At 45.1% G+C, this 12,621-nt stretch overlaps 1 long non-coding RNA gene and 1 other non-coding gene across 2 annotated transcripts; one reads left to right on the forward strand and one right to left on the reverse strand.

Annotated features, from left to right (window-relative positions):
• Positions 1–2,856: 2,856 nt before the first annotated feature.
• Positions 2,857–6,206, reverse strand: LOC121273826. Its single transcript, XR_005942082.1, has 4 exons — positions 6,087–6,206; positions 5,652–5,765; positions 4,223–4,328; positions 2,857–3,218 (listed from the first exon to the last, which is right to left on the reverse strand). It is a non-coding gene; the product is annotated as an uncharacterized LOC121273826 (long non-coding RNA).
• A 6,333-nt stretch (positions 6,207–12,539) lies between these two features.
• Positions 12,540–12,621, forward strand: trnas-aga. The gene has a single exon. It is a non-coding gene; the product is annotated as a tRNA-Ser (tRNA).

Raw genomic sequence — 12,621 nt, forward strand, 5'->3', positions numbered from 1 at the left:
ACTGAGGTTAAATTATCAGACTGTTTGTCTGATATCCAGTGGTGGATGTGCAGAAATTTCTTCCAATTCAATATTGGCAAGACTGAAGACATTATTTTCATTCCGGAGCGACCAACTTCATTCCTTTCTCCAAAGCCAATGGATCTAAGCTCAACAGTCTTGCCACATCCAGTCGTGAATAGTGGGGGACAATTAAGCAGCTAATTGAATGATGAGGCTCCCCAACTATCCCCATCCTCGATGCTGGAGGAGCCCAGCACAAGAGGGCAAAATATAAGGCTGAACCATTTACAAAAACCTTCAGCCAGAAGTGCTGAGCAGATGGTCCATCTCGGCCTCCTCCGGAGGTCCCCAGCATCACAGATGCCAGTCTTCAGCCAATTCGATTCACTCCACGTGATAACAAGAAACGGCTGAAGATGCTGGACACTGCAAAGTCAATGGGCCCTGACAATATTCCAGTAATAGTACTGAAGACTTATGCTGCAGAACTGGCCGCACCCCTAGCCAAGCTGTTCCAATACAGCTACAACACTGGCATCTACCCAGCTATGTGGAAAATTGCCCAAGTAAGTCCTCTACACAAAAAGCAGGACAAATCCAACCCGGCCAATTACCGCCTCATCAGTCTGCTCTCGATCATCAGTAACGTGATGGAAGGGGTCATCAACAATGCTATCAAGTGGCACTTCCTTAGCAATAACCCACTCACTGATGCCCAGTTTGGTTTCCACTGGGGCCAACTCAGCTCCTGACCTCATTACAGCCTTGGTTCAAACATGGACAAAAGAGCTGAACTCCAGAGATGAGGTGAGAGTGGCTGCCTTTGATATCAAGGCAGTCTTTGACTGAGTGTGGCATCAAGGAGCCCTAGCAAAACTAGATTCAATGTGAATCATGGGAAAAATCTCCGCTGGTTGGAGTCATACTTAGCACAAAGGAAGATGGTTGTGGTTGTTGGAGGTCAGTCATCTCAGCTCCAGGGCATCACTGCAGGAATTCCTCAGGGTAGTGTCCGAGGCCCAACCATCTTCAGCTGCTTCATCAATGACCTTCCTTCCAACATTAAGTCAGGAGTGGGGATGTTTGCTGATGATTACACAATGTTCCTCACCATTTGTGACTCCTCAGATACTGAAGCAGTCCATGTCCAAATGCAGAAAGACCAGGAGAATAGCCAGGTTTGGGCTGACAATTGGCAAGTAACATCCACACCACTCAAGTGCCTGGCAATTACCATCTCCAAACAAGAGCGAATCCAACCATTGCCCCTTGATAATCAATGGCATTACCATCACTGAATCCCCCACTATTAATATCCTCGGGGGTTCCATTGACCAGAAACTGAACTGGACTAGCCATAAAAATACTGTGGCTACAAGAGCAGGTCAGATGCTAGGAATCCTGCGACGAGTAGGTCACCTCCTGACACCCCAAAGCCTGTCCACCATCTACAAGCCACAAGTCAGGAGTGTGATGGAATAATCTCCACTTGCACACGGGCAGCAGAGTTTTCGATGATTCATGTTTCCGCGTGGGGGTGGGGTGAAGGTGAGAAGCTGGTCAGGAATGTATTGGAATCATCAAGTCTAATGGTAACAAGGGCAGGGATGAGGGTTTGAGCAGCAGATGAGCTGGGGTCAGGTGGGGACATGTGATGTCATGGAGAGTGAAATCCTTGGGGGACACTAAGTCGAAGGATTTTGCAGAGGAAAGTGAGTTTGGAGATGGGGTGGAATTTTAGGGTGGTGGGGTCAAGTATTTTTTTCAGGTGACAACAGTGGATTTAAAGATGAGAGGGACAGTACCAGAAGAAAAAGAGAGAGAGCCATTAACAATATCAGCTGAGATCGGGAAGCTGGGTGATCAGTAGTTTAATGAGAATGGGGTCAATACAGCAGAAAACAAGATGAGCACTGAGAGGGCATGAGGGGGGAGAAACTGGGAAAAATGTGAGTTCAGTGCTCCGACAAGGGGAACTTTAAAGACAGTTTGTCCCGTGGGCTAGAGGAAGGGAGGGAAGCAGCAGAGGCAGCTGATCAGATTGTCTTAACCTTAGTGACAAAGAAGCTCCATGAGCTCGTCATACTTGTTATTGGAGGTGAGGATGGAGGAGACAGGGGAGAGGGAGAGCCCTTCAAAAGGAACTAACTTGTGTTAAAGGTACGAAAAAAACTCAATACACTGTATTTAACACACAGCACTTCAAAAATACAAATGGCCCCCTATAACTGGGCTGGGGTTTATGAAGATCAACAGAAACCGACCCCAGTGAACATGATTCATCCTGGATGTGGTTATCAGCAAATCCCAATCACTGTAGTTACTTGTGTACGTGTTGGTGCCTCAGCAGGTTGGATGATCGAGTGAATCCCTTCCCACACTCCGTACAGGTGAACGGTCTCTCCCCAGTGTGAATTCTCTGGTGTACCGTCAGGTCAGATGACCATCTGAACCCAGTCCCACAGTGAGAGCACCTGAATGGTCTCTCGTCAGTGTGAACACGTTGATGGGACATCAGGTTCCCGGAACTTTTAAAGCACTTCCCGCAGTCTGGGCATTTAAAAGTTTTCTCTCCAGTGTGAACCCGCTGGTGTTTCAGCAGGATGGATGGATCAATGAATCCCTTACCACACTCGGAGCAGGTGAATGGCCTCTCCCCAGGGTGAATTCGCTGGTGTCTCAGCAGGCTGGATAACTGAGTGAATCCCTTCCCACACTCTGAGCAGGTGAAGGGTCTTTCCCCAGTGTGAGTTTGTTGGTGTCTCAGCAGGTTAGATACACTAATGAATCCCTTCCCACACTCAGAGCAGTTGAACGGCCTCTCCCCGTTGTGAATTCGCTGGTGTGTCAGGAGGTGGTGTAACTGAGTGAATCCCTTCCCACACTCGGAGCAGGTGAACGGCCTCTCCCCAATGTGACTGCGTCGATGAGTTTCCAGGTCAGAGGGGTAAGTGAATCCCTTTCCACAGTCCCAACATTTCCACAGTTTCTCATCGCTATGGCTGCATTTATGTTCTGACAGGCCAGGTGATCGGCTGAAGCCTCGTCCACACACAGAACACGTGTACGGTTTCTCCCCACTGTGAACGGTGCTTTTTCCTTCCATGTTCAAAATCCAAAGATATTCGGATTACAATAAATTGGGCGGCTCAGTCAGATCCTGATGTGATGTTTGGATTGAGTTTCCTGACTGTAAATCCTCCCCTTCTAACACCCTGTGAAATTGATTTAAAACAGAAAAAAGTGAGTGAGAGAGAACCCACAAAAACACAAAGGCAGGTTGTGAAATTGAGCTGAATGAATCTGGGAATTTGTGGGGCCGGCACGAGGAAAAAGTGACCATGAAAACTGCTGGATTGTCATAAACACTCAACTGGTTCACTAATGTCCTTCAGGGAAGGGAACCTGCCACCCAGTCTGGATCGACACTGGCCTCTATAGAAAGAGAGAGTGAGAGAGAAAGAGGTAGGTAGTGCAGGAGGCGAAGGAGATGGATTGTTTATATCTATAACATAAGCAGAACTTTGACAGAATCTTCCAATCCCTCAACCTCCACCCCCAGAAGGACCAGGGTAGCAGGTGTATGTGAGCATCATCGTCTCCAAGTTCCTCTCCAAGTCACACACCGTCCTGATCTGTCTGACGCACTCCCAGCTGGTCTCCCACTTTCAACCTCCCTGTAACCTTGAGGTCATCCAAAACTCTGCTGCCCGTGTGCTTACTCGCACCAAGTCTTGTTTACCTATCATCCATGTGCTCACTGACCTACAAAGGATCTAGGATAAGAAGCACCTACATTTTAAAATTCTCATCCACTTTTTGAAATTCCATGTTGGTCTCGCCCCTCCCTACCACTGTAATCCAGCCTCACAACCCTATGAGATGTTTGTGCTCCTTTAGTTCTGACCTGCTGAGCATTCCGTCAGTTTCCATGGCCCCAAGCTGTGGAATTTTCTCCCCAAACCTCTCTTCCTCTCAACCTCATTTTTCTCCTTTAAGACACTCCTTAAAACCTACCTCTTTGACCAAACGTTTGGTCACCTGCCCCAATATCTCCTTGTTTGGCTCAGTGTCAAACCTTGCTTTTAACCTTTCTGTGAAATGCTTGGAACATGGTCTTTCACTGAAAGTGCCATATAAATACACATAGTTGTTGTCGATTTGGACATATATCACTGTTCCTTCATCATCACTGGGTGAAAAACCTGTAACTCCTTACCTAACAGCATTGTGGGAGCACCTTCACCACACGGACTGCAGCGGTTCAAGAAGGTCAAACATCATCTTCTCCACAGGCAACTGGGGATCACAATAGATGCTGGTATCTGTGGAGAGGGACAGAGTTAACATTTCAAGGTTTGCAGAATGATTTTTCTAAATTCACGTGGGCATCACTAAGGCCAGCATTCAGAGGGCAGTTAAAAGTCAACCACTGCTGTGGTCTGGAGTCACGTGTAGGCAAGACTAAGGGCGGCAGATTTCCTTCCCTAAAGGGCATTAGTGAACCAGGTGGGTTTTTATGACAATCATCATTGGTCATCATTAGACTTTTAAATCTAGATTTTATTCCTGGAATTGTAATTCCACCATCTGCCATGATGGGATTTGAACCTGGGTCCCCAGGATATTGCCCTGAGTCTCTGGATTACTCATCCAGTGACAATACCATTACACCATCGCCTCCTCTCAGGGAGCAAAAATGGTGCCAAATGTGATGGTCAATATAAGCTCAGAAGTGGAATAGAAATGAACTATAGGTCAGGAAAAGCAATTCCTGACTGTGAAAGATACTGTGGGAAGATAAAGCTGGGAAGCCAGCAGCACATGGTCGGGGGTGGGCAGTGGTGGAAAACTCATTTAGACACAATCGACAGTAGTAACAGTAAAATACTAAACATAACTCAAATACATCCAGTATTAGAGACAGGGGAAGTTAAAAAATGGCAACGAAGTGATCAGGTAGGGCAGAGGTGAAACAGATCAAAGGATGAACATGGATTCAGATCCACAGTAAAGGAGCCACACCAGCCCCAGAGCCTCTCACAGATACAGAGCATAGACCTAAAAGCTCTAAATTGTAGGTGGATGCTGAAAAACAGTCAACTCTGAAACAATTTCAGTTTTCAACTTTAAACTCTCCTGCTGGATTCTGCAGCTGGAAAGATATCAGAAGCACTGGAGTCAGAGAAAAATCTCCCAGTTGAGGAAATACCCGGGGAGCCGGGTGATGTCACCCTGTAATTGTCGATGTGTGATGATGTCACCGTGTAATTGTTGATGTGTGATGATGTCACAGACATGGACACAGAACATCTGGGTCCGTGCAAACCAGTGATCACCACACATTGTGAAGGATGTAAGGGTACAGAAGATATTAACCAGAATGGTTCAAGAGATGAGGGGTTTCAACTGTAAGATGAGGTTCGAGAAACTGGGGTTGTTCTCCTTGGAGTAAAGGAGATTGAGGGAAGATTTGATAGAGGGGTACAGGATTATGAAAGTTAGTTAAATTAAAGCTGTTCCCATTAGCTGATTATGAAAGAATTAAGGGACAGAGTTTTAAGATTTTGGGCAAGATCCACAAGGGGGATGCCAGGAAGAGTTTATTTTACCCAGTGACTGGTAATGATCTGGAACTAAATGCTTACGTTCAAAGGCTGGTGATATTCAGGTCCTGGTGAATCAAGTGACTTTCAGATTTTGACGTGATGTTTGGTTTTGTTTTCTCATCTCCCTCGAGTTTGCCCTCCTCTTCTAACACCCTGTAAATAGAGTTCACAAAATCCATCATTGTCAATCCCGAACAGAAATTCAGAAAGGCCAAATGTTTCTCTTGGTTTAAGTTTGCTGTGTGTAAATCCTCCGCTTCTAAGCCCCTGTAAATGGAGTTTCCAAAATTCATCCCTGAAAGTCCAGGATAGAAATTTACAACACTCTCTCCTCCTGCTACCTGGACCAGGATGTCCGCGCATGCGCCCTGCTGCACATTGCCCCCTATAAAGATGGCGGCCGTTTCCCAGGGCCTAGCGAAGGGAGAAATCCAGACTTTTTCGGTCCGTTCTCTGCAAACACAAGACCAGTACCTTGTTATTTGGGGTCTGCGGCCTGCACTGTGTCTTAATCAATCCTCCCTGCCCACTCCGCTGGCTCTATTCCTCCTCACACACCCACTAACTCTGTTAGTTTGCTCCGCTCGACATTCTCTCACCCGCTCTGAGCAGCTTCAGTCACAGACCAGCACTGCGCATGCTCATGAAACAGACGAAATGCGCATGACCCACCACACGCAACAATGCGCATGCGCAGGGAGCTGCTGGAGTGAGGATAGGGCACATTCTTTCTTGCAGTGTAACCTGGGTCACCGCTCCGCCATTGAAATACCATATAAAAGAACATAAACCTATGTCCTGTAATCAGAATAAGATGTGTGACATTGGGGCAAGACATAAAATTGTTGAATCAATTGATTCAGCGGCCAAATTGATCAGGGCTCCACCACACTTTTCGCCTGGACATAATAATCCTTCAGTTAGATCTGAACTCAGTGCAGTCTCAGCAGATGGGGTGAGCTCGTGACTTTTCCCCCTATACGTGGAACATTTAAACCGTGTCATGCTATTATCATTTCTCTGATTGTGGATCAAATCCTTTGAACTTATAAAGTTGGAGTGTTAACTTGTGGGAAAACTGAATAAAGCCCTTTGCACATGTGAAGTATCTGAATGGTCTCGCACCAGCAAGACTGTGTTCCTGTGTCAGTAAATGGGATGATAGTGAGCCCCTTTCCAATTCCAGATGGTAAACAATCTGTTTACAGTGTGAATTTACCGACACATTTTCAGCTCAGACATGATCTCGAAATCTACTGGTAATGGGTTCCACATTCTTAGCACTACATAAGGAAAAAGGAGCAGGAGTAGCCATTCGGCCCCTCAATCCTGCTCTGCCATTTAATAAGATCATGGCTGATCTGATAGTCACCTGAAATCTGTACCCCAACTATCTCCAATAACCTGTCACACCCTTGCTTGCCAAGAATATATCCACCTCAGCCTTAAAAATATTTAACGACTCTGCTTCCACAGCCTTTTCAGGAAGAGAGTTCATAAGTTTCACGACCCACTGAGAGAAAGAAAAATCGCCTAATCTCCGTTTTAAATGGGTGAACCCTTATTTTTAAACAGAGATCCTGAGTTCTAGATTCTCGCACAAGAGGTAACATCCTCCCCAAACCCGCCCTGTCAAGGTCTCAGGGTCTTATATGTTTCACTAATCAGGAAAAGAAAAGAAAAGCATTGCAGATGCTGGCTATCTGAAATAAAAACAGAAAATGTTGGAATTTTCAGCAGATCTGGTAGCGTCCATGGAGAGAGAGACATCGTTTTCATTTCAGGTCTGTTGCCTTTAATTAGAACTGCACTGCATCTGAAATGTTAATTAAGCCTCTCAATCCAAAGATGTTGCCAGATGAGGTCAGGGAGCTCAAGAAGGAAATGAAAATCCCCTTTGAGGAATGGAATCCAATGAGAATGAAGGGTGAACTGGAGAAAGTCAAGGCACCTTTCCCTTCTTTAAGACGCTGGAACATAGATTCTGATGTTATCAGTGAAATTAACTGATCTGAGATATTGAAAGGATTCTCGTTACTGCACATCAGGAATTCAAACCTAATATCGGCTTCGGGACAATCAGAATACTTGGTAACAGACAAGACAATGAAAGGCTCGAAGGGAAATGGCACTGGTTGTAGGAGAGCTGATTCCCGGTGACTTGGATGTGTCTGTAGTGGGTGGGATTAGACTGTTTCCATATATCCATAATGAATGTCTCACCCTTTTTTTGGAAGTATAAAACTGATAGCGTGCGATAGCCATCTGGGTAGTGGCAATCTGAAGATTAGACTCACTGACACCCTGGTTCGGATACCTTTTCTGTCAGGTTTGTTTAAGTGTCTGTGATGCAATTGGTCAGCATGTTTGCCTGTTAACTGAAAGGTTAGTGATTCAAAACCACCCAAGGGGTGAAGGTTTTTACTGTTTTTCCCCCTCATCACCAATCATTGCCACACAGTTCTGGATTGTGATTGGATACTTGGGCTGCAAGATATCATCCCCAAAACGGTGGCAGGTCTTTTGCTGTCCAGTCAGCTCCCACAAAAACAGCTTCTTTTTAAAATTACGTTTTCTGTCAAATACAGTGAGAAAAGATTTGGACCCACTCTGTAACCCACTAGAAACCCATTAAATTGTTGGAATCAAATGAACCCATCAATTACTAAGTCTTCCTCAGCTCCATGGTGAGTGAGACAGGAAAAAGCAGAAAAGCAGCAATATTCCTGCCCCACACTCTCCAATCACCCGCTGCCAGCAGAAAGCAGCGCCTGCAGCTTCAATCAACGGTTACTGCCCATCCCTGGGACACGAGATACTCCAACCCGGGCCAAACCTCCCAATACACTGAGCACAGGCTCAGGAAAACACAGGTAGATTATATCCCGATCACTAAACCTCCGAACAGCATTTACAGAATACCCGAGTGAGTGAGTCACAAATAAAAGTCAAACCAACTTTCTAATTCTTTTCACTGTAAAATTCCTTAATTTTATTGAAAAGCTGACTGTTGTGAATCTGAAAATGAGCACCATGGGATTTGTGTTACCGAGTGATTTGTTTTCCATTGTTTATCTGTCAGGTTTGCAATTCAATTTCTGTTGGATATTGAAGCGAATCTGATTTCAAAATGAGGACAAAAAGCAGGCAAATATTAAATGCAGGAGAAAATCCTGAGGAAAATGGATCACAGTATTTGGAAGGAGGTGCAGCTAAGAAGTGAAAGATGTGAATGATGTTATTGATGATTGAGGGGAATGCATTGCAACTTTGGGGCTTTTGTAGGCCGATTACGTCCCACACTTTAAACTTCCGACCAAGTTGAGGTATCAGGTGGAAAGCAATAGGTTTATCCATGTATGTTGGGATACAAGATAGTTTTTCACATCCCTGGCTAGCTCAGTCGGTAGAGCATGAGACTTTTAATCTCTGGGTCGTGGTTTCGAGCCCCATGTTGGGTGCTGTAATTTTTTGAAAATCTGATTAAGAGTTGTACGGTCTGGAAGCTTTGACTCTGTTTCTCCCTCCAGCTGCTGAGCTTTTCCAGCATTTTCTGTGTTTGTTTCAGATTTCCATCATTTGCAGTAATTTGCTTTTATCTTTTTACTTTTAAATCTTGCTGCTTAAAATAAAAACACCAACTAATCACTGCGGCTCCTGTGAAACTTACAAGCCAGACATTCACCACTGAAAACAACTGACACATCAAATTCAAAGCACTTTATTGTCACATTTCTTCCTGCTTCTGTCTCTGCCTCGCCTCCAGCTCCCTCTCCCGTCCAGCCCCCAGGTCAATGAGCTGCTCGATGCAGACACAGTCTGTTCGTGGGAATGGGTAAAACTCTAGGGTAAAGAGACACCTGGATCTCATCTTCCTGGTTCTCCCAGTTACTGATTACAGGAATGTGCCCAGTGCCGATTATCCACAGTCACTCTCCTCCCCGTTGTTCAGCTTTGAAATTGATTTTCACACTGGATTTCAATGTGAATAAAGCAGAGCTGTGATAAGCTTATATTGTTCAGCAGATGTACTGCAAGAAGGTACTTTGCTTTGTAAACAGCCCTTCTCCTCTCCTCTTCCTTCACTGCCACTCACGAGTGTGATGTTTTCCAGATTTGAGGCGAAATTTGAACCCTCACTCCTCTGATTATGGTGAAGCCTTTAAACGTTTCTAATCAATGAGTGATCAACACTCGTTTAAAAAAAAAATCAATAAATAGACATTTCTGGACCAGGAATCGAACCGGGACTGGGTGGTGAGAGCACCGAATCCTAAACAGTAGACCACCAAGAAAGTTGCACAAGAGCTTTTTCGGTTCAGCTTATCTATGCTGCTTTTGCCTATTGTTTTTCATTTCAGATCTCTTTCACCACAAAACTGTCTGTTTAGGTTCAAGACAAACAATTTCGTCAGCCAATGAAAACAACGGTTGCTCTGAGCTGGAACATGAAATTGACAGTGAAGTGAAATAGTCCCACAAGCTGCTCATGTGCAACTTTCAATTTCCAAAACCCTCCACCCTATTCGCTGTCGGTCCAACGGAAGCGCCAATCCCGAGTCACTGGACTTGTGTTCGGTTGAACACAAGTGACTTCTTCACCAATGAGAAGAACCATTGCTGTGAGCTGGAACATGAAATCGATACTTTCCTCTGTTAAGACAATTCTTAAAACCTCCCCCTTTGACCGAGCTTTTAGTCATCTGACCGAATATGAGGCTCGGTGTCACACTTTGTGATAAAATGCTCACGGGGAACACCTTGTGACGTTTCAACAGGTTAAAGGTGCTTTATATATACAAGTTGTTGTTGTTGTAGGATATATATAGAAAGGGCCAGTCTCCTGTTTTACCTTTCACGCTGATACTTTTCTCATCGACATTTTAACCTGAACTAATGTGAATTAAGTTTGCGACGTTAAAAAAGTTTTCACCCCCTCAGGAAACTGAACCTCATTGACAATCACAGAGGAACAGACACAGAGATATACACCGAGAGTGACAGAGGCCTAAGGAGAGACACACACCTAGAAAGCAAGGATGTCACCAACTTGGCTCAGCGTTTGTCCCATTGCCGAAAGCAAATTTCCTGAATGCTGACAAATGAATGGAAATCAGAAAATACAGACGTATTTGGATGGGTTTCCATCTAATTAACTGATAATTAATGTGGTTAAAATCACAAATGGTGAAAAATTTCGTCAGCAGGATTCCAACCATCGTGTTCATATTTACAACAAACGTAAATTATCGAACTTTCACTCACTCAAATAAACAAGCTTGGGTAATGCTCTTGCCAGGTATCAAACCGCAGCTCCATCATATGTGAAATGAATATGACCCCACTCGCCTCTATAAACCCTGCGCTGTAAAGAGCCCAATGGAGCTGTCTGGAATGTTAAACGGTGACGTCATGCAGCAGCACTTTGGGTCTTTGTTTTGAAGAAATGGAATTCGGCTGTTCTCATTAGGAATGCTGGAGACAGACTGATCAACAATGTCATCATCAAATGGCACAGCTCAGTAAGAGGACCTTCCACACATCGTATCTATGTCAGTTTTGTACAAAGAGCTTTATAATTAATGACAATTTCCTTCTCTTTCTCCTTAGCCCTGTTTTTTTCGCTTTCAAGCCATTGAACAATTCCCATTTGGAAATCGGTGTTAAGGAAATCAATACTGAAAGCTTCAGCTGGTTCCTCACCTGCGCAAATATGTCAGCCTTGCTCCAGGGTCTGATGTTTGCAGTGTTTTACTTTGGTCAGACGTTCAAGGCAATGTCATTTGCAGCTAAACCTGGATGTGGAGGTGGTGCCAGTCAAGTAGACTGCTTTGGCCCTGGACAGTGTCCAGCTTCTTCAGTATTGCGGGGGCTGCACTCATCCAAGCAAGTGAGGAGTATTCTATTACACTCCTAACTTGTGCCTTGTAGATGGTAGACAGGCTTTAGGGAGTCAGGAAGTGAGTTACACGTTGCACGATTCCTAACCTCTGACCTGCTCTTGTAGCCACAGTGTTTATATGGCTAGTCCAGTTCAGTTCCTGGTCAATGGGAACCCCCAGAATGTTGACAGTGAGGGATTCAGTGATGGTAATGCCATTGAACATCAAGAGGTGATGGTTGGATTCTCTTGTGTTGGAGATGGTCATTGCCGGACACTTGTGTGGTGTGAATGTTACTTGTCACTTGTCAGCCCAAGCCTGGATATTGCCCATGTCTTGCTGCATTTGGACATGGACTGCTTCAGTATCTGAGGAGTCGGGTATGGTGCTGAACATTGTGCAATCATCAGCTAACTTCACCACTTCTGACCTTATGATGGATGGAAGTTTATTGCTGAAGATGGTTGGACCGAGGACACTACCCTAAGGAACTCCTGCAGTGATGTCCTGGAGATAAGATGACTGACCTCCAGCAACCACAACCATCTTCCTTTGTGCTCGGTATGACTCCAACAAGCGAGAGTTTCCCCTGATTCCCATTGACTCCAGTTGTGCTCGGGCACCTTGATGCCACACTCGGTCAAATGCTGATTTCGCCTCATCTCGGGAGTTCAGCTCTTTTGTTTATATTTGAACCAAGGCTGTAATGAGATCAGGAGCTGAGTGGTCCTTGTGGAACCCAAGCTGGGCATCAGTGAGCAGGTTATTGCTAAGTCAGTGCTGCTTGATAGCACTGTTGATGACCCCTTCCATTACTTTGCTGATGATGGAGAGTAGACTGATGGGGTGGTAAGTGGCCGGGTTGGATCATTCTCACTCTTTCTTTCCCAGTTTGGTCAGAAGAACGAGGAGAGACAGGATAAATTGCAGGGTTCCAGGGAAAAGGTCAGGTAATGGGAGTGACAGGACGGGCAGAAAGAACTCTTTCTCTGCTCTAACCATTGCATGATTTCATACAAATAATAGTGACAGAAGAGCAGCTTCTGTAGTCGTGGCCGAGTGGTTAAGGCGATGGATTAGAAATCCATTGGGGTTACCCCGCGCAGGTTCGAATCCTGCCGACTACG

Source organism: Carcharodon carcharias, assembly GCF_017639515.1.
Source record: "Carcharodon carcharias isolate sCarCar2 chromosome 27 unlocalized genomic scaffold, sCarCar2.pri SUPER_27_unloc_18, whole genome shotgun sequence".
Lineage (NCBI taxonomy): Eukaryota > Metazoa > Chordata > Chondrichthyes > Lamniformes > Lamnidae > Carcharodon > Carcharodon carcharias.